Source organism: Symphalangus syndactylus, chromosome 22 (assembly GCF_028878055.3).
Source record: "Symphalangus syndactylus isolate Jambi chromosome 22, NHGRI_mSymSyn1-v2.1_pri, whole genome shotgun sequence".
In the NCBI taxonomy this organism is placed as follows: domain Eukaryota; kingdom Metazoa; phylum Chordata; class Mammalia; order Primates; family Hylobatidae; genus Symphalangus; species Symphalangus syndactylus.
Window position 1 is genome coordinate 28,680,697 of NC_072444.2, and position 23,315 is coordinate 28,704,011.

Here is a 23,315-nt window from a genome sequence, read left to right on the forward strand (position 1 = left end):
TTAGCAATGATCAATTTCTGCTAAAGTGTAGATTAAATCTACCAGTATGTCAACTTTGACATTTATTATGGACCTTACTATTTACTAGTAGAGGTTAAAATTTTTTTTTTTTTTTTTTTTTTTTGAGACAGAGTCTTACTCAGATGCCCAGGCTGGAGTGCAATGGCACGATCTCAGCTTATTGCAACCTCTGCCTCCCAGGTTCAAGTGATTCTCCTGCCTCAGCCTCCCTAATAGCTGGGATTACAGGCGCCACCATGCCTGGCTAAATTTTGTATTTTTAATAAAGACGGGGTTTTGCCATGTTGGTCAGGCTGGTCTCGAACTCCTGACCTCAGGTGATCCACTCACCTCAGCCTCCCAAAGTGCTGGGATTACAGGCATGAGCCACTGCACCCAGCAGAGGTTAAACTTTTATCACAAAAAAAAAAATGAGAATAACCTAACAGTTTCTACTAAGGTAATGGGCTGTGAAATTTATTCCCCATTATTGCTTTGAAAATATACCCCTAGGTTGCTAAGAAAAATTCTGACGTCAACCCAATATATTATTTAACTGACCATCAGCTTGATGGTGAGTCCTCTTCTAGCTGACTTGAACCAATGAAACGCCCGTGTTTCTCAACCCTTTGGCTAAAAGCAATATTTTCTTCTACTTCTGTGTACACAGAATTAGTCAGAACTATTTTACCCACATCAGCCTTTACTGTACTAACGCTTTCTTCTGTGGATAGAGACACTGTGTTCCGCGTGAGCACTTCGTTCTCAGACAGCTGCTGCCTTTTTGTCTCTCCTTTTTTTTATTTTTCTTTTTTTGAGACAGAGTCTGGCTCTTGTCGCCCAGACTGGAGTGCAGGGGCACGATCTCGGCTCACTGCCGCCGCCTCCCGGGTTCAAACAATACTCCCGCCTCAGCCTCCCGAGTAGCTGGGATTACAGGCGCCCGCTAGCCACGCCCGGCTAATTTTTGTATTTTTAGTAGAGACGTGGGTTTCACCATCTTGGCCAGGCTAGTCTCTAACTCCTGATCTTATGATCCATCCACCTCGGCCTCCCAAAATGCTGGGATTACAGGCGTGAGCCACGTGCCCGGCCTGTGTCTCCTGTGCGTACACCTAGAAGCCGTCCAAGTAGGAAATAGGTAATTTCCAGTTCTATGAATATATTAGTCCGTTCTTGCACAGCTATAAGGAAATACCTAGCCTGGCGCAGTGGCTCATGCCTATAATCCCAGCACTTTGGGAGGCTGAGGCTGGCGGATCACCTGAGGTCAATTTCAAGACCAGCCTGGCCAACATGGTGAAACCCTGTCTGTACTAAAAATACACAAATTAACCAGGCATGGTGCCACACGCCTGTAGTCCCAGCTACTTGGGAGACTGAGGCATGAGAATCGCTTGAACCCGGGCAGCGGAGGTTGCAGTGAGCCAAGATCACGCTACTGCACTCCAGCCTGGGGGATAGAGCAAGACTCTCTCCAAAAAAAAAAAGAAAGAAAGAAAGAAAAAGAAAAGAGAAATATCTGAGACTGGGTAATTTATAGAGGAAAGGGGTTTAATTGGCTCACAGTTCTGCAGCCTCAGGAAACTTACAATCATGGTGGAAGGCAAAGAGGGAGCAGGCATGTCACATGGCTGGAGCAAGGGCAAGAAGGAGAGTGGAGAGATGCCACACACTTTTAAACAACCAGATCTCGTGAGAACTCTATCACAAGAACAGCACCAAACGGGGAAATCAGCAGGAAATCCGCCTCCAGGATCCAATCACCTCCAATCAGGCCCCACCTCCAACACTGGGGATTGCAATTGAACTTGAGATTTCATGGGGACAGAGACCCAAACCTATCAGTGAAGATCCCAGGTAAAACTCCAACTGCACCAAGCACCTGCCCCACCATTATGTCAGGTTAGCACAATGTTGGGTCAATTTTTGTTCCAACTACGGTAAGACTCCCTGGAGGTGCATGCCGAAGGTCATTGTGTTCTGCAAAAAGTGAAACAATTTTGGAAAAGATTGGTTCACACATGAGTTTTCCTTCACTACCTTCAGAACAATACCAGGTCTGAATTTAATCTCCTCCCCAATTTTAATACCCATTTTCAAATACTATCACCAGCTATACCCTCTTTTTAAAAAATATATTTATTTATTTATTTTTGAGATAAGATCTTGCTCTGTCACCCAGGCTGGAACACAGTGGGGTGATCATGGCTCACTATAGCCTCAACCTCCTGGGCTCAGGTGATCCTCCCACCTCAGCCTCCCAGGTAGCTGGAACTACAGGGGCACGCCACCACGCCCAGTTAATTTTTGTACTTTTTTGTAGAAACAGGGTTCTGCCGTGTTACCCAGATTGGTTTCGAACTCCTGGACTCAAGCAATCTGCGAGCCTTGGCCTCCCAAAGTGCTGGGATTACAGATGTGAGCCACCGTGCCCAGCTGGCTACAGCCATCTTAGGATCATCAACCTCATAGCAGATTTGTTGACATTAAAGGACCCAATGATAATAAATTGGGGTTCCAAAGTATTATCTTGCAGGGACTGAAAAAAATTTTTTTTTACTACATATGCATAGACAACTTCAATATTGTATTTTTTGCTGAGCAGAAATTGAAATCGTTTCAATAGGAAGTCTTTCAGCTACTGCACCTTGTGCAAAAAATGCAAGGACCTATTTATACTGTTCTTTAGCCTGGCTGATTCTTACTGAATCTATTTTATTTTGTACCCTAGCATAAAAAAAAGAAAAACATTTAATGTGATGGAGATCCCAGTTACTCTAATTTTATTATATGAAAGTATCAAATTATCACATATACCACAAAAATATGTACAGCTGTTATATATCAATAAAAAATAAAATAAGAGCCACGCATAGTGGCTCACACCTGTAATCCCAGCACTTTGGGAGGCCGAGGCGGGAGGATGGCTTGAGCCCAGGAGTTTGAGACCAGCCTGGGCAACATGGTAAAACTCTGTCTTTACCAAAAAAGATACAAAAAGTAGCTGGGCATGGTGGCCTGCACCTGTAGTCCTCGAAACCCCAGAGGCTGAGGTGGGAGGATTGTTTTAGCCCAGGGAGGTCGAGGCTGCAGTGAGTGATCACCCCACTGTACTCCAGCCTGGGCAATAGAGCAAGACCTCATCTCAAATAAATAAATAAATAAACAAATAAATAAGATTAAAAAAAGGCAAATCTTTTTATTTTATTTTTTTTGAGATAGAGTCTCGTGAGGCTCTCTTGCCCAGGCTGGAGTGCAGCAGCATGATCTCGGCTCACTGCAGTCTCCACCTCCCGGGTTCAAGCGATTCTCCTGCCTCAGCCTCCCAAGCAGCTGGGATTACAGACGCCCGCCACCACGCACGGCTAATTTTTGTATTTTTGGTAGAAACAGGGTTTCACCATGTTGGCCAGGCTGGTCTTGAACTCTTGACTTCAAGTGATCCTCCTGCCTCAGCCTCCCAAAGTGCTGGGATTACAGACGTCAGCCACCATGCCCAGCTGCAAATCTTTTTAAAAATCTTATTTTTGTAGAATAAAAATATGTTTAAGCTTTTTGTCTATGGCAACTAGATGTTCAGAAGAAGTCTGAGGCTGAGTACAAAGTTCATTACCAGCTGTCAACGAAGAGCAGCATCTGTCAATGCTGCCCTGTTCATCATAGTAGCTCAAAACATCACGGCCAGGACAGTCAACAAACGCAACACCTCTGATTCATTTGAAGTTCCCTTAGGTCCCTGGAATGCGTGTAGGAAAGGCATCAGGTGTACTACTTCCACAGAGTATAGCACATTCTGGCCAAGGACAACTTGAGTCATCAGATTTATAAATGTTGGCCTCAGCCTGCCCAAGGTGGATTCTGTGGTTCTTTCCAGTACATTTTTGAACTTGACAGTGTGAACTCCAGAAATAGCTTTCACAGCTGTGGATTTTCCATGAGCATGCCCAGTTCATCATGGCTTGTCTGCTGATAACTTCGTGTAAAAGTGGAGGCAACTTGGTGGACCTCAATATCCAATGTGGTGAGGTCCTGGTGAGAAAGATGCCCCCGAGTCACTCCAGCCTTGCCCCTTCACCATCTTGCCGGGAGAGCTCCGATGTTTGTTGTTGTTGTTGTTTTTCTATTAAGTAGCCACTTAATAGAAAATAATCACACTACAATTTTTTAGGTCTCTGATATTTTGGTATGGCTGGGCCCTAGGCCTGTGGAGTGCCCATGGCTGGGGCAGGGGCTCTAACGAGGGGTAGCTCCCACTTGTTCATTTGTTCCCACTGCCTAGCACAGTGCCTGGAAAATAACCTGAACTCACCGTGTGTCTTTAGATTGATCAATGCATGTGGGCCCCAAAATCTTCCCTAAGCAGTGTGATTTCTTTTTTCTTTCTTTCTTTTCTTTCACTGCAACCTACGCCTCCCAGATTCAAGCAATTCTCCTGCCTCAGCCTCCCTAGCAGCTGGGATTACAGGCATGCACCACCATGCCTGGCTAATTTTTGTATTTTTAATAGAGACAGGGTTACACCATGTTGGCCAGGCTGGTCTCCTGACTTCAGATGATCCGCCCACCTGGGCCTCCCAAAATGCTGGGATTATAGGCGTGAGCCACCACGCCCGGCCAGAAGTGTGATTGCATTTAAAAGCTTTTTCTTAGGGTGGGTGCTGTGGCTCATGCCTGTAATCCCAGCACTTTGGGAGGCCAAGGCAGGATAATCACTTGAGGCCAGGAGTTCAAGACCAGCCTGGGCAACATAGTGAGAGCACCCCCCCACCAACCTCTACAAAAAATTAAAAAATTAGTGAAGCGTGGGCCGGGCGCGGTGGCTCACGCTTGTAATCCCAGCACTTTGGGAGGCCGAGGCAGGCGGATCACGAGGTCAGGAGATCGAGACCACGGTGAAACCCCGTCTCTACTAAAAATACAAAAACAATTAGCCGGGCGTGGTGGCGGGCGCCTGTAGTCCCAGCTACTCGGAGAGGCTGAGGCAGGAGAATGGCGTGAACCCGGGACGCGGAGCTTGCAGTGAGCCGAGATTGCGCCACTGCACTCCAGCCTGGGAGACAGAGCGAGACTCCGTCTCAAAAAAAAAAAAAAAAAAAATTAGTGAAGCGTGGTGGCACATACCTGTAGTCCCAGCTACTCAGTGGGGCTGAGAAGGGAGGATCACTTGAGCCCAGAGGTTAAGATTCAGCAAGCCGTGATCACAGTACTGCACTCCAGCCTGGGTGACAGAGTGAGACCCTGTCTCTTGATTTTATTATCTTATTTTTTTCTTTTTTAGAGACACGGTCTTCCCACGTTGCCCAGGCTGGTCGAACTCCTGGGCTCAGTTGATCCTCCTGTCTCGGTCTCCCAAAGTACTGGGACTACAGGGGTGAGCTACCATGCCCCATCCAGACCCTTTCTCTAAATAAATAAAAGTCTTTTTCAGACCTCCATAGACATGGAGAATATATGTTTTGCATATAAAAACCCTTCTATTTTAAAAACCCTTCACATTCTTGAAAAAGTAATCATGATATCTTTTAGTCAGCTCTTTTATTGATGAAACTATTCCGGTTCATTTAACTATTCGCTAGAAAAATCCTCCATTTTTATAATTGGTTCTCCACTGTGTGCAGTGTCTACATGTCATTGGCAGCCCCTACTGGTATAACATTCCATGAATGTTTGATTGATACAAAACACAGAGGAAGATTTACCTTCCCAAGGTAGTTCGAAGTATTGTTTTTGGATTTTTTGTTTTTTATGCCAACTGTTACTTGGCTTGTGGTCATCCTGATCCCACGCTCTTTACCTTCTGACCTTAGATCTATCTCATGTTGACTACTTTTATATTTTTATTTTTATTTATTTATTTATTATTATTATTTTGAGATAGGCTTTCACTCTGTTGCCCAGGCTGGAGTTCAGTGGTGTGCTCTTGGCCCACTGCAGCCTCTGCCTCCTGGATTCAAGCGATCCTCCCGCCTCAGCCTCCCTAGTAGCTGGGATTGCAGGTGCGTGCCACCTCGCCCAGCTAATTTTTGTATTTTTTAGTAGAGAAGGGATTTCACCATGTTGACCAGGCTGGTCTCGAACTCCTGACCTCGTGGTCTGCCTGCCTCAGCCTCCCAAAGTGCTGAGATTACAGGCATGTGCCACTGCACCCAGCCAAATTTTATAATTTTTAAGATAACTTTTTTTTTTTTTGAAACGGAGTCCTACTCTATCACCCAGGCTGGAGTGTGGTGGTGCCATCTCAGCTCACTGCAACCTCCACCTTCCGAGTTCAAGCCATTCTTCTGCCTCAGCCTCCTGAGTAGCTGGGATTACAGGCGTGTGCCACCACACCCGGCTAATTTTTGTATTTTTAGTAGAGATGGGGTTTCATCAGGTTGGCCAGGCTGGTCTTGAATTCTTGACCTCAGGTGATCCACCCGCCTGGGCCTCCCAAAGTGCTGGGATTACTGGCATGAGCCACCACACTGGTCCATATCAATCTTATAGGCACAGTTACAACATTAAATGAATGTTTACAGGCTGGGCTCAGTGGCTCATTCCTGTAATCCCAGCACTTTGGGAGGCCAAGGTGAGCAGATCACTTGAGGTCAGGAGTTTGTGACCAGCCTGGCCAACATGATGAAACCTTGTCTCTACTAAAAATACAAAATTATCCGGGCGTGGTGGTGCATGCCTGTAATCCCAGCTACTCGGGAGGCTGAGGCAGGAGAATCACTTGAACCCGGAAGGCGGAGGTTGCAGTAAGCTGAGATCGTGCCATTGCACTCCAGCCTGGGCAACAAGAGCAAGACTCTGTCTAAAAAAATAAATAAATAAATAAAATACAAAAAATACAAAAATTAGCCAGGCATGGTGTCACACGCCTGTAATCCCAGCTACTTGGGAGGCTGAGGCAGGAGAATCACTTGAACCTGGGAGGCAGAAGTTGCAGTGAGCTGAGATCACACCACTGCACTCCAGCCTGGGTGACAGAGCGAGACTCCGTATCAAAAAAAAAAAAAAAAATTTAACTTTCAATTGATGACAGAAGAGCAAAATGGTTTTAGTATTTCTCACTTTTCTCTAACATAGTCTTCATTTCTTCACACTTTGTGTATTCTTTACTATGTCTAGATAGAAGATAATTTGCCATTGATTTTTTATACATGAATTTGGGTATTTTTTCTCTTTTTGAACAAAATTTGTTTTGAAACAGGGTCTTACTGTATTGGCCAGGCTGGAGTGCAAGTGGCACAATCACAGCTCACTGTAGGCCTGACCTGCCCTGGCTCAGGTGATCCTCTCCCCTCAAACCTCCCGAATAGCTGGGACTACCTACAGGTGCACGCCACCACTCCTGGCTAATTTTTTTATTTTTTGTAGACATGGAGTTTTGCCATATTGCCCAGGCTTGTCTCAAATTCCTGAGCTCAAGTGATCTGCCCGCCTCGGCCTCCCTAAGTGCTGGGATTATAGGTGTGAGCCACTGAGGCTGGTCCTCTTTGTGAAATGTTGATGTTCTGCTTTTAATTCATCCTACAAGACATGAAGACTTCTCAAACAGGGCATTTACTTGAAAGACGGATAACCTAAATGGATTTAACTATAAATTCAATACCGTTCTTAAAGGTTTTGTTTAATGTTATAAATATAAATCACTTAAATGATTCCACAATTGGAATTATGATATAATCTAATTTCTCTTATCCTGCCTTATCAATTATTTACATTTTTATGAACCTTTGTTGGCACAATGTCCTTCTTAAAGTTATCTAGCTAATACACTCTCACTATTCATATTCTCTATTTATTTACCATTTGAATGTTTTAATAATTGCTTTTGCATGTAAAATTAACATCTCTCACCATCATCAGTTACGGCAGCATTTTTTTCTCACAATCATAATTACCTATTTCTTCAGCTGACTGACAGAATTTGTATGTTTTATGTTTTATTTTTTGAGAGACAAGATCTCACTTTGTCACCCAGGTTGGAGTGCAGTGGCATGATCATGGCTCACTGCAGCCTGAATCTCCTGGGCCCAGGCGATCCTCCCAGCTCAGCCTCTCAAGTGGCTGGGACTACGGGCACACACCACCATGTCCAGCTATAAAAAATTGTTTTAGTAGAGACAGAGTCTCACGATGTTGCCCAGGCTGGCATCAGCCACCGTGCCTAGCCCTGAATGGTAGAATTTTAAGGTAAGAGCACACAGAATATATTTTCTTCAAGGAGCATCTAAAATACTTACCTATATTTTGAAAGAGAATATACCTATTATTAACAAAATATCCTAATTGTATTCTTATTTATGATCCTGACATTAAGCTGACTACGGCGGTGGCTTCGGCAAATCGTACACACAAGTTCAAAGAAGCCAGAAACGGTGCTGAGGTCGGTACCTGGCTCCCTTCCCAACACCAAAGCCGAAGATCAAATTTTGGCCACATACTAGGGGCAAAGCTAAACTGTGGTACAGCCCTATCTGGTCTAAGAGCATGGACTACGGGGGCGGGTTGGCCTGGGTTTGAATCCCGATTCTGTCACTTATTGGCTATGTGGCCTTGGATGGATTACTCTGTGCCTCAGTCTCCTCGTCCATAAAGTGGGGGTGATAAAGCACCTATATCATTGGGTTGTGGTAAGAATTCTATGAGATAATATTTGCCGTGTACCTATCTTATGTAAGTACAAGTGTGTAAATGTCCGATGCTGCTATTTTTAATTATTAACTAGCTACCCCTGAAACTTAACTCATGATTTATTGCTTTTTTTTTTTTTTTTGAGACAGGGTCTTGCTCTGTTGCTCAGGCTAACATGCAGTGGGTGATCATAGCTCATTGCAGCCTTGACCTCCTGTGCTCACGCGATCCTCCTGCCTTGGTCTCTGGAGTAGCTGGGACTACAGGCATGAACTACCACCCCTGGCGAATTTCCTATTTTTATTCTATAGAAATGAGGTCTGATATGATTTGGCTGTGTCCCCACCCAAATCTCATCTTGAATGCTAGTTCCCATAATCCCCAAGTGTTGTGGGAGGGACCAGTTGGAGGTAATTTAATGAGGGGGTGATTACCCCGACGCTGCTGTTCTCATGATAGTGAGTGAGTTCTCAAGAGAGCTGATGGTTTTATAAGGGGCTTTTCCCTTTTTGCTCGGCACTTCTTCTTGCTGCTGCCACATGAAGAAGGACATGTTTGCTTCCCCTTCCACCATGATTGCAAGTTTCCTGAGGCCTCCTCAGCCATGCTGAGCTGTGAGTCAATTAAACCCCTTTCCTTTATAAATTACCCAGTCTCAGGTATCTCTTTATTAGCAGCATGAGAATGGACTAAGGCAAGGTCTCACCATATTGCCCAGGCTGGTCTCGAACTCTTGGCCTCAAGTGATCTTTCTGTCTCAGCCTCCTACAGTGCTGGGATTTCAGTTGTGAGCCACCATGTCTGGCCAGAAATGTTCATAAGAATATAAATAACAGAGTTAATCATGATTGGATATCATACTTTATTTTATATATGAGTCTTTTAATTATCCAAGCACATTTAAAAAAAAACCTTTTAATTATAGAAATTGTCAAACATACACAAAAGTACAAAGATCAGCGTCAGGAGCCCTGGTGTGCCCACCTCACCTTCTGTGCTGACCAATATTCTGCTTACTCATTCCACCAAGCACATTCAGTCCAAATCCCTAGAGCCACTGGTCATGTGACAGGCAGGGCAGCATAAAGTCAGCCACTCCACAAAATCACCCGTCTCAAGGTGTGGCAGGTTTTTACTCTATCTGAGAGATGGACAAAGGGCATACGAATTTAGCCCCTAGTACAAATGTTTACACAGAAGTATCTTTCACATGTTTAATTCAAACCGTATTTTAACTGTTGATATTAGCAGAGGCACAAATCACTTCAGTTGCTTTTGGTCTTAGTTGTGCTCACAGTGTTGAATACTTGTGCTGCCAACAGATTCAGTAAAAGCTCGAAAACCTCTGAAGTCAAAAGCCCAAATTCAAACTCTTAACAAGGACCTTGTCTTGCCACATCAATACATTCCACTGCCGAGACAGCCGCACCCTCAGGCCCAGAGAATCAGGCCTGGTAGTGCCCTCCAAGCTCTGTCATATCATGGCCTTCATAGAAAATGCAGTGTTTGGCTGGGCGAGGAGGCTCACGCCTGTAATCCCAGCACTTTGGGAGGCTGAGGCGGGTAGATCACCTGAGGTCAGGAGTTTGAGACCAGCCCGGACAACATGGCGAAACCCCATCTCTACTAAAAATACAAAAAATTAACCGGGCGTGGTGGTGGACACCTGTAATCCCTGCTACTTGGGAGGCTGAGGCAGGAGAATCGCTTGAACCTGAGAGACGGAGGTTGCAGTGAGCCAAGATTGCACCACTGCACTCCAGCCTGGGCGACAAGAGTGAAACTCTGTCTCAAAAAAAAAAAAAAAAAAGAAAGAAAGAAAGAAAGAAAAGAAAGAAAGAAAGAAAAAAGAAAGAAAGAAAGAAAGAAAGAAAGAAAGAAAGAAAGAAAGAAAGAAAGAAAGAAAAGAAAATGCAATGTTTTGGGGGACACACTCCTCTGGGGTAAGCAGATGAGGATGCTCACAGCCAGTTACCTGGGATCAGCACCTTTTTCATCCATTTGAAGCCCATATACCCTGCATGTTGGCTGAGAAGCCCTAGACTGAGATAGGTACTTTATATATACCAACTCCTTTCATCCTTACAACTACCCTACAAAGAAGGCACCCTATATTCTCTCTTCATGATGGAGGACATTGAGGCACAGAGAAGCGAAGCAGTTTGCCCAAGATCACACAGCCAGAAAGGGTCAGTCATCTCTAGCCCAAGGTTCTAGGTACCTACCTCCCCACCATTAGCCTCTCTAATAAACCATTCCAGATTATCCCATGATTTCCAACTTAGCCAAACCATACCATGCATTTATTTATTTATTTGAGACGAAGTCTCACTCTTGTCCCCCCAGCTGGAGTGCAATGGCACTATCTCGGCTCACTGCAACCTCCGTCTCCTAGGTTCAAGCGATCCTCCTGCCTCAGCCTCATGAGTAGCTGGGATTACAGGCGCCTGCCACCACGCCCGGCTAATTTTTGTATTTTTAGTAGAGACGGGATTTCACCATATTGGACAGGCTGGTCTCGAACTCCTGACCTCAGGTGATCCGCCCACCTCGGCCTCCCAAAGTGCTGGGATTACAGGCGTGAGCCACCAAGCCCGGCCTCATACCATGCATTTAAAAACTCAAGTTCATGGCCTGGTTTCCCACACTGCGTATGCATTTTCACACTTCCTCTATCTAATCTTTCCTTTTTAGATTCCGAACTGCTAGAGAGCATGAACGAACCAAAATGCTGAGCACAGAGTAAAATACCTTTGGCCAAATGACCAGTCACATCAAACCTGTTTGCCTCTTTTCCTGTAGGCTCTCAGAATGTTTGAAGATGATAAAAATGAGGGGAAAGTAGCAAGACCCTGTTTTATCAGCGTAAGATTGGTCCAAAAAATCCAGAAAAGAGGATACTGCTAAGTTTCTCATCTATACAGGATGCAGACATTGAATGTTTTCGCTTTCTTGTGCTTTCTTTTACTCTCACACATTGGGAACGCCTTATTCTTTCTGGCCCTATTTCATATCTGTGTTTCGATCTCTGTGAATTCTCAAGAATGCAATGCTACTACACTAGTCACACTTGAATGACCCTAAAACAAATAAGTAAACAAAAAGCTTCAGAAAGCTCACACACTTGTTATTACCTGAAATTGATGTGGGTATAGACTGACATCCCACCAATGCAGAATAGGCTGATGAAAAGACACATTCGTTGTTTGCAAAGGTTTGCCAGCCAGAACACAACACAAAATTTTCTCTGGGTTGCAATGAATCACCTAAGTCAGGAAACAAAGTGATTTTAACGAGTAATAATCACAATGCCTTATCTTGTAATATTTACAAAATGTTCTTAACATCGCCAAGGCCACAGTCCTAGAAAGAGGAGGGAGAGTGGACATGGGCGCATTCATTCAGTGCCTGCTATGCGCCACGTGCTTCCATTCACATGGTAAAAAATCTCAGGCCGGCGTGATTATTCTCAATTTCAAGATGGAGATACAGAGTCACTGAGATAAGGAATTTACTCCAAATCATGCAGCTAGAGAATGCAGCACTGGAGTCCATGCTTTCTCTCCACCATGCTGCCTCTTGGAGTTACCCAAGAAAAGCTTTGAGAAATCATGAGAATTCACTAATTTCCCAAAGATTTCATTTTACCCCATACTTAACCAGAAAATAACATTTTCTCAAGATCCAAAACTGTTAATTCTATTGAAGAAGAGTCAAGACAACCAACATATCTGAATTGCCACATCACGTGCTTTGATTACTGGAAAAGATATATGATCTTAATACTCATACTTTCCAGTATCCCCCACAGTGAGATGTTGGAAACTTACATATTACAGTATTAATCGTCCCCCAAGATATAAATGGGGCAAACTCATTGAGTTAAAAAGCAGACATTATCATCCTTGGATAAACCCTATTAGGGAGACATCTAAAGCAAAAGGACATGGAAAAGTTGAAAGCAAAAGGTGGGGAAAAGACACCAAAAATATATTAAACAAAAGAGAACTGGCATAACTACATCAGTATGACACACACACAAGGACTCTAAGACAGAAAACGTTCCTATGTAAAAATGAAATTTTCATGTCACCAAGAAGACATAATAATTCTAAATGTATGTGCACCTAATAAAAATGTCTCACACCATATACATAAAAAAGTAATAGAGGCCAGGCACGGTGGCTCACGCCTGTAATACTAGCACTTTGGGAGGCTAAGGCTGGCAGATCACCTGAGGTCACGAGTTCAAGACCAGCCTGGCCAACATGGTGAAACCCCATCTCTACTAAAAATGCAAAAATTAGCCAGGTGTGGTGGTGCATGCCTGTAATCCCAGCCACCTGGGAGGCTGAGGCAGGAGAATTGCTGGAAGGTTCCAGCCGGGAACCTTCCACCTCGCTGGGAGGTGAAGGCTGCCGTGAGCCGAGATCGTGCCACTGCACTCCAGCCTGGGCAACAGAGTGAGAATCTGTCTTTAAAAAAAAAAAAAGTAATAGAAATTGACAAATCCACCAATGTTTTTTTCTCAATAATTGGTAGGTCAAGCAGCAAAAAATAATCAATAAATAGGCCTGGCACAGTGGCTCACACCTGTAATCCCAGCACTTTGGGAGGCTGAGGTGGGCGGATCACCAGAGGTCAGGAGTTCAAGACCAGCCTGGCCAATATGGTGAAACCCCATCTCTACTAAAAATACAAAAAAATTAGCCAAGCATGGTGGCAGGCACCTGTAATCCCGGCTACTAAGGAAGCTGAAGCAGGAGAATCGCTTGAACCCAAGAGGCAGAGGTTGCAGTGAGCTTAGATTGTGCCATTGCACTCCAGCCTGGATGACAAGAGCAAGACTCCATCTCAAAAAAAAAAAAAAAAGAATAAATGAATATATTTGAACAATTTGATTAGTAACTTTGATGTAATGAACATATATAAAACCCTAAAAGCAATCATTAGAGAATATCCATTCTTCTCTTTTTTCTTTTGAGATGGAGTCTCGCTCTGTCACCCCGGCTGGAGTGCCATGGCACAATCTCGGCTCACTGCAACCTCTGCCTCCCGAGTTCCAGTGATTCTCCTGCCTCAGCCTTCCGAGTAGCTAGGATTACATGTGCCCGCCACCATGCCTGGCTAATTTTTGTATTTTTAGTAGAGACGGGGTTTCACCGTGTTAGCCAGGATGGTCTTGATCTCCTGACCTCGTGATCTGCCTGTCTCGATCTCCCAAAGTCCTGGGATTATAGTCATGAGCCACTGCGCCTGGCCCATTCTTCTTAAGGACACATGGAATGGTTACAAAAATTAATCAGATCTGAGGTCATAAAGCACATCTCAACAAATTTCAAAAAATTAGTATCACATCCATCACATTCTTTAAACAAAATGTGATTAAGTAGAAGTCAATAGTAAAAAGATAAATTATGAAGTTCTTGTGTACTGAAATTTAAAAACAGAATTCTAAATAATTCATGGCTCAAAGTACAAATCTAGAAATACTCAGAACAATAATTTTTAAAATATTATTTAGAACTAGCATATTATAGTGAAAGCTGCACTCAAAGGGAAATGCATAGTTTTAAATACATATATTTGCAAAGAATACAGTCTGAAAAGTAGTAAGTTAACTTCAACTAACAAAGTAATGGGGGAAAAACATAAATCCAAATAAAGGAAAGGGAGAAGGTGATAAAAAAAGAGCAGGTAATTAACAGAGAGAAGAATACCACACAGCAGATAAAATCAACAAAGCCATATGCTGGCCCTTTGAAAAGACTAATAAAATAGACCTATCTCTGGTGCGCTATATTGATCAAAAAAAAAAGGCACAAATATTTAACTACAAACTCAACAGAACATTTTTAACTATAAATACAGCAGAGATTTTAAAAATAAAGGAATAAACAGTTTTATGCTGATATATTTGAAAATTAGATGAAATAGACAAATTTCTAGAAAAATATAATCATGCTGACTCAAGAAGAAATAGAAAGCTTGAATAGTCCTACAATTATTAAAGAAATTAAAATAATATTAAAAAATCTTACCACAACAAAACACACAGGCTCTGAGGGTTTTACAGGTGAATTCCTCAAAACTTCCATGAGAGAAATTTTCCAATCTAACAAAAATTCTTCCAGCACACAGAAAGAAAGAGAATATCCTCCAACTCATTCTATGAGCTCAGTATAATTTTAATTTAAAAACAAGGCAAGATCAATAAGAGAAAAATCATAAGCCAAGCTCATTCACAAACATAGGTGCAAAGTCCTTTTAATGATTAGCAAAATAGATCTAGCCATGTTTTAAAAAGATAATGTCATATTATTCCTGGAATGCAAGGATGGATTGATATAATAAAATCTGTATATGTCATGAAGAATTAACTATACTCAAAGATAGTTCTGGTCTTTGTCTCACCATCTGAGAGTTAACCTCTAAACCCTTGAAATTTCCTGAGTAATAAGAGTGTCTTCGTTACTCATGGTGGGCTTTTTGGATACACCTGCTAGTTTATGCTAATGAGGTGACTCTAGTGGACCCTTTGGATGGCACCATATAGTTCATGCTAATGAAATGATTCAGGGTGGAGGCTGACCATGCCAGAAAGGCCAATCATATGATTGGAGGATTAGGGCTTTGGGCCACTGAAATCAGCCAGATCTTGGCAGGGAGAGGGAGAGGGGGTGGGTACATTGTTGAAGATTGAGATCAACCACATGAGCAGTAACTCAAACATTTATGGCTATATAACGAAGCCTCAATCAAAATGCTGGACACCGAAGTTTAGGTGGGTGTCCTGGGTTGGCAATGCCCTGCATGTTTTCACACATTGATGCAAAGAGGGGATTGCATCCCTGAGGACACAAAAGCTTTCTGTTTGAAAACCTCCCAATTCCAGATTCTTCCCTTTGCATCTCTTCTGTGAGCTGGTTCTGTTTCTATCCTTTTGCTATAACAAAACTGTAATAGTAAGTACAGCACTTTCCTGAGTTCTATGCATCGTTCTAGTGAACCTGAAGGAGTTCAGACCCCAGAATTTGTAGCTGGTTGGTCTGAGAATGGCCCTGGGACCCCTGAAATGATGATGTCAGAAGTCTTGGGCTGACATGGTAGTCTGGAGGACTGTGCCTGCCCTTAATCTCGAATTTAAGTAACTCTGGGCAGTCATTCACTGGAGCAATAGATTGAGAAGTCAATAAATTCAATAAATCAACAGATTTAATAATCTCAATGGATGCAGAAAAAGTGTTGATAAAATTTCCCACTCATTTTAATTTAAAAACCCACAAAAAACTTTAGTAGACTAAAAGAAAACTTTAACCAGATAAAGAGAATATACACAAACAACAATATAACTTTTAATTGATTAATTAATTTATTATTTATTTATTTATTTTTTGAGATGGAGTCTCACTCTTTTTGCCCAGGCTGCAGTGCAGCAGCATGATCTTGGCTCACCGCAACCTCCACCTACCAGATTCAAGAGATTCTCCTGTCTCAGCCTCCCAAGTAGCTGGGATTACAGATGTGAGCCACCATGCCCAGCTAATTTTGTATTTTTAGTAGAGACGGGGTTTCACCATGTTGGCCAGGTTGGTCTCCAACTCCTGACCCTCAGGTGATCTGCTCGCCTCAGCCTCCAAAAGTGCTGGGATTACAGGTGTAAGCCACTGCGCCTGGCCAACAATATAAATTTTAAAACATCTGAAGTTTCTCTTTAAGATTAGGATGCAAGACAAGAATACTACTGTATAGCTGCCGTTCCCAAAATGTACTGGCATTCAAGATAATAATAAGAAAAATAAATTCAAAACATAAAGATTAGAAAGGAAGAAACAAGACAGTTGTTATTTGTAGATGATATGATTTTCTTTATATAAAACCAAAAGAATATGTAGATATATTACTTAAAATAGACAGTTTAGAAAGATGGCTGCCTATGAGGGCCACATTAAAAAATCAGCTGCCATGTAATAACATAGATTAAATCTGTAACAAAATGCAAACTGGGGAGGGGAAAGTCCTAGAAGAATAGGCCAACATGATGCCATTTCCACAGGGATCAAAACCAAACAAAACTAAGTAATAAACAAGCATGCATTTGAGATAACACTCTATACACTTTTTTTTTTTTTTTTTTGAGACAGAGTCTCACTCTGTTGCCCAGGCTGGAGTGCAGTGGCACGATCTGGGCTCACTGCAACCTCCGCTTCCCAGGCTCAAGCAATTCTCCTGCCTCAACCTCCCAAGTAACTGGGATTACAGGTGCCCACCACCACGCCTGGCTAATTTTCGTTATTTTTAGTAGAGACGGGGTTTCACCATCTTGGTCAGGCTTGTCTTGAACTCCTGACCTCGTGATCTACCCGCCTGGGCCTCCCTAAGTGCTGGGATTACAGGCGTGAGCCACCACGCCCGGCCACTTTTTTTTTTTTTTTTGAGACAGAGTTTGCACTGTTGCCTGGGCTGGAGTGCAGTGGCACCAACTCGGCTCACTGCAACCTCTGCCTCCCAGGTTCAAGTGATTCTCCTGCCTCAGCCTCCTGAGTAGCTGGGATTACAGGCACCTGCCACCATGCCAATTTTTTGTATTTTTAGTAGAGATGGAGTTTCACTATGTATCGAACTCCTGACCTTGTGATCTGCCCGCCTCAGCCTCCCAAAGTGCTGGGATTACAGGTATGAGCCACCGAGCCTGGCTTACACTTATTTTTAAAATGATTTTCACAAAAAGGACATTCACCATAACATGATTCTTAAAAGCCTGTGGCCAGGCATGGTGGTGCACACCTGTAATCCCAGCACTTTGGGAGGCTAACTTGGGAGGATTGCTTGAGCCAGAGAGGTCAGGGCTGTTGTATGCAGTGAGCCATGGTCACACCACTGCACTCCAGCCTGGATGACACAGCAAGACCTTGTCTCAAAAAAAAAAAAAAAAGAAAGAAAGCCTCAAACTGAAAACAACCTACACACTCATCAGCAAATAAACAAGTAAATAAAGTGTACAATAAAATACTACTCCACAACAGAAAGAAATAACTGTTGGTATTCTCAATAACATGGACGAATCTCAAAAACGTTATGGTGAAAAACAACAAAAACTAGACACAAAACAGTAAATATTGTGTGATTCCATTTATAAGAAATTCTAAAACAGGCAAAATGAATTTATGGAGACAGAAAACAGAATGGTGGTTGCCTCTGGCAGAGGAGAGGGTGTTGATTGACAGGGATACAGAGGACTTTCTGGGGTGATGGAAATTTTTTTTTTTTTTTTTTTTTTGAGATGGGGTCTTGCTTTGTCACCTAGGCTGATGTGCAGAGGCATGGTCACGGCTCACTACAGTCTCCGTCTCCCAGGCTCAAGTGAACCTTCCATTTCAGCCTTCCTGGTAGCTGGGGCCACAGGTGTGCACCACCAGGCCTGGCTAATTTTTTTTTTTTTTTTTTTAAGTAGAGATGAAGTTTCACTATGTTGCCCAGCCTGTCTTGAACTCCTGGGCTCAGGTGATCCTCCCACTTTGGCTCCCCAAAGTGCTGGGATTACAGGTGTTAACTACTGCACCCAGCCTGAAATGATATATATATATTTTTGAGACACAGTCTTGCTCTGTCACCCAGGCTGGAGTGCAATGGTGCCATCTTGGCTCACTGCAACCTCTGCCTCCTGGGTTCAAGCAATTCTCCTGCCTCAGCCTCCAGGTGGGTGCCACCACATCTGGCTAATTTTTGTAATTTTTAGTAAAGACAGGGTTTTACTATGTTGGCCAGGCTGGTCTCGAACTCCTGACCTCGTGGTCTGCCTGCCTGGGAAAAGTGCTGGGATTATAGGTGTGAGCCATCGCGCCCCGCTGATACATATTTTCAATGGAGTAGTGGTTCCATAGGTGTAAACATTTTTCCAAACTCATCAAACTATATGCTTAAAATCTATGCATTTTTTTAAATCTAAATGATACTTAATAAAAAACAGCATCTGGAAAGAAATTATGTAACATAATAAAATGATAACACAAGGTTTTTTGTTTGTTTGGGTTGTTTTGAGGTAAGGTCTTGCTCTGTTGTCCAGGCCGAAGTGCCGTGGCCCCACCACACTTTGACTTCCTGGGCTCAGGTGATCCTCCCACCTCAGCCTCCTGAGTTAGCTGGGACTACAGGCACGCGCCACCACACTCAGACAAGTTTTTGTATTTTTTTTCTAGAGACAGGGTCACTCTATGTTACCCAGGCTGGTCTCAAACTCCTGGGCTCAAGAGATCCATCTGCCTCAGCCTCCCAAAGTCCTGGGATTATAGGCGGGAGCCAAAACACCCAGGATTTAAATTTTTTTTTTTTTTTTTTGAGACAGAGTCTCACTGTGTCACCCAGGCTGGAGTGTGGTGGCACGATCCTAGCTCACTGCAACCTCCACCTCCTGGGTTCAAGCAATTCTCCTGCATCAGCCTCCCAAGTAGCTGGGATTACAGGTGCATGACACCACACCCGACTAATTTTTGTATTTTTAGCAGAGAAGGCGATCCGCCTGCCTCAGCCTCCCAAAGTGCTGGGATTACAGGCATGAGCCACTGCACCCAGTCCCCCCATTTTTTTTTCTTTGAGCCAGGGTCCTCATTCTGTCGCCCACACTGGAGTGCAGTGGTGCAATCTCGGCTCACTGCAGCCTCGCCCTCCTGTGCTCAAATGATCCTCCCACCTCCGCATCCTGAGTACCTGGGACTACAGGCGTAGGAACAGGGTGTTGCCATCTTGCCCTTAGAGGGGAAGTAGATAGGGAGAAGGAGGGGTCCCATAGGTAGATAAAGTTATTAGTGATGTTCTAGCTATCGGTCTGCTTGCTGGGTTTAAGGATTTATTATTATTATACTTTTATTAACATATGTTAGTTAATTATTAACATATACGTTACATTCAATATTTTGTAAATATCAGAAAATATATTTTTAAAAACTTGGAAAGCAAGTGGTCACTAAGGACAAGGAAAATTTAGATTCATGCAAGAAGTGGTACTTGAAAGAGAGAGAAGATTTTTACAGACAAACTGGCAGCAGACATCCTGGATAGAACACCAGCCCTGGTGTTGGCAAGCACACAGAGGCTGGGCAGGGCGAGGCCCTTGGGAAGCATTTGCTGCTAGCCTCCCTGGCATCATTCTTGTTTCTGGTATTGAGGGCTAATGTCGCCAACAAGATTAACTTTGTTGAGCACATGGATCAGGAAAAATACTGTTTTTTGGCATGTCTCAGAGAGCCAAGTATTTGTATAGTTTGTATAGTAGTTGGTTGATACACGTATGCTACTCTGGCTGAATCCTTTTTTTTTTTTTTTTTTTTTTTAGATGAAGTCTCGCTCTGTCACCCAGGCTGGAGTGTAGTGGCACGATCTCGGCTCACTGCAACCCTGCCTCCCAGGTTCAAGCGATTTTCCTGCCTCACCCTCCCGAGTAGCTGGGATTACAGGCATGCACCACCATGCCTGGCTAATTTTTGTATTTTTAGTAGAGATAGGATTTCACCATGTTGGCCAGGCTGGTCTTGAACTCCTGGACTCAAGTGATCTGCTTGCCTCAGCCTCCCAAAGTTCTGGGATTACAGGCGTGAGCCACCATGCCTGGCCACTCTGACTGAATTCTATGATTGGTTAAGCAGAATATCTAAAAATCAGATCTGTTTTTTTTTTTCCTGATTGTACTTGAACTAAATTTATATGCCAAGTTTATGGGGTTGAATTTTCAGTTATGTTTGTTAATATGAGTATGTGCATGTATGTGTGCAGGATGAGGACATTTGCATGGAACTGGCTCAAAAAATACTACCAGTTTTGATAAGCGTGTGGAATTAGTGCATGTTGTGATTTGCAACAAAATATTTAAGAACAGTAAAGTCCTAAAATCCAATACAGCTGGGCACGGTGGCTCATGCCTGTAATCCCAGCACTTTGGGAGGCTGAGGTGGGCGGATCACTTGAGGTCAGGAGTTCCAGACCAGCCTAGCCAACATGGTGAAACCCTGTCTCCATTAAAAATACAAAAATTGGCCAGGTGCGGTGGCTCACGCCTGTAATTCCAGCACTTTAGGAGGCTGAGGCCGGCGGATCACAAGGTCAGGAGATCGAGACCATCCTGGCTAACATGGTGTAACCCCATCTTCACTGAAAATACAAAAAATTAGCCAGGCATAGTGGCGGGCGCTCGTAGTCCCAGCTACTCAGGAGGCTCAGGCAGGAGAATGGCGTGAACCCGGGAGGCAGAGCTTGCAGTGAGCCGAGATCGTGCCACTGCACTCCGGCCTGGGCGACACAGTGAGGCTCTGTCTCAAAAAAAAAAAAAAAAAATTAGCTGGGCGTGGTATCGTGTGCCTGTAATCCGAGCTGCTTGGGAGGCTGAGGCAGGAGAATCCCCTGAACCTGGGAGGCGGAGGTTGCAGTGAGCTGAGATCACGCCATTGCACTCCAGCCTGGGCAACAGACTGAGACTCCGTCTCAAAAAAAAAAAAAAAAAAAAAAAAAGATTCAATACAATTAGGATTTACAGTTGGTTGGTTAACTAAAAATTTTGGTTAAAGTAAGCAATCATAAAAACTAAAAGGCTGGTCAGGCACAGTGGCTCCTGCCTGTAATCCTAGCACTATGGGAGGCCAAGGTGGGCGGATTGCCTAAGCTCAGGAGTTTGAAAACAGCCTGGGCAATATGGGAAAACTCCACCTCTACAAAAAAACACACAAAAATCAGCTGGGCGTCGTGGTGCATGACTGTAGTCCCAGCTACTTTCGGGGGCTGATTCAGGAGAATCTCTTGAGCCCAGGAGGTGGAGTTTGCAGTGATCTGAAATTGTGCCACTGTACTACTGCCTGAGTGACAAAGTGAGACCTGTCGCAAAAAAAAAAAAAAAAAAAAGGTAAAAGACCGGGAGTGGTGGCTCTCACCTGTAATCCCAGCATTTAGGAAGGCTGAGGTGGGAGGATCGCTTGAGCCCAAGAGTTCAAGGCTGCAGTGAGCTGTGATTGTGCCATTGTACTCCAGCCTGAGCAACAGAGCTAGAACCTGTCTCAAAATAAATAAATAAATAAATAATAATTTTTTAAAACTAAAAAGTGAAAGATACAGGTGAAAGATACAGCCCTGGACATTTGATCGTAACTTCAAGTGTATGAGTGTATTTATCCAGCATTTGCCTGGATACACAGCCAAGCAAAGCTTTCTCTTCGCATCTGGGTCTGCTTACCTGGAGGTGAGTACTTTCAGCATAGATCCCTAATGCTGCGTCGTCTGTGGGGTCCACAATAATTCTACACTAGATCTTCGACAGGCCTTTTCTTGTCATGTGGCTCCTGCAGATCTCCTGACACCCGCCTCTTGCTACCCCTACTCCAACGACATTGACTTTCCCTCCAGAAACATGCCAGGCTCATTTCATTTCCACCTCAGGCCCTTTGCACAAGGTGTTGCCTCTGCCTAGAAGGCTCTGTCTTACATCTTTGTGTGGCTGGATTCTTCTGTCATTCAGATCATACTTTGAGCGAGGGAGAGATACCTCTGCCTTTCATCTAAAGTAACTGTACCCTACAAGATCTAGCTATTTGCCGGTCTGCCTTTTATCTCTAGAATGTAGTGTAGCAGGAACTGAAAGGGTCTTGTTTGCTGCTCCGGCATCCAGAGCAGAGCATGAATTGGGTGCTCAATAAATATCAGCAAATGATGAACAAATGTTGAGAGGAGAGAGGGATAAAGATGTCTGAGAACGGCTCATCGCATGTGATACGCTGTGTGATCTGCCTATATTTGTCTTCAAAGCCTTTGAGTCAGAGTTGTGCTTCTTTTAGGTGTATCACTGTGCAAAAATCAAGTTTTATCCAAGTTATATTTTATTTAGAATTTTTGTAATCTAGAAAGCTACTCATCTCCCTAGATGTTGGAGTGCAAACAGTTTCTCCAAATTCTTGTGATCTGCACTTGAGATTAATTAGGATTCTTTTGTTTACCTGCTGGGAAGCCCAAGATTATATGAATTTCTTTTAAAATTTTAAAATTATTTTTTACAGAGACTGGGTCTCCCTATGTTGTCCAGGCTGGTCTCAAACTCCTGGGCTCAAGCGATCCCCCTGCCTCAGCCTCCCAAAGTGCTGGGATTACAGGTGTGTGCCACCGTGCCTGGCCTTATGTAAATTCTAAAAACCTGAATATCCTTCTTTACAGATTCCTAAGCCATTGATCCCCAGCTGTCCCACCTCTCTAGGGTTTCTCCTGCAGCTTTCTTGCGCTCGTCACCTTCCATGTCCAGGAGCCTCAAGTTTGCCACCATTACGGGAGTCTTTAAAAGCGTAGATATCGGCCGGGTGCAGTGGCTCACACCCGTAATCCCAGCACTTTGGGAAGCTGAGGGGGGTGGATCACCTGAGGTCAAGAGTTTGAGACCAGCCTGGGCTGGGCGTGGTGGCTCACGCCTGTAATCCCAGCACTTTGGGAGGCTGTGGCGGACGGATCATGAGGTTGGGAGATCGAGACCATCCTGGCTAACACAGTGAAACCCCGTCTCTACTAAATATACAAACAAAATCAGCGGGGCCTAGTGGCAGGTGCCTGTAGTCCCACCTACTCGGGAGGCTGAGGCAGGAGAATGGTGTGAACCTGGGAGGCGGAGTTTGCAGTAAGCCGAGATCGCGCCGCTGCACTCCAGCCTGGGCAACAGAGGAAGACTC

At 43.8% G+C, this 23,315-nt stretch overlaps 1 pseudogene; it reads right to left on the reverse strand.

Annotated features, from left to right (window-relative positions):
• Positions 1–563: 563 nt before the first annotated feature.
• Positions 564–22,918, reverse strand: LOC129472132 (eukaryotic translation initiation factor 2 subunit 3-like; annotated as a pseudogene).
• Positions 22,919–23,315: the final 397 nt, after the last annotated feature.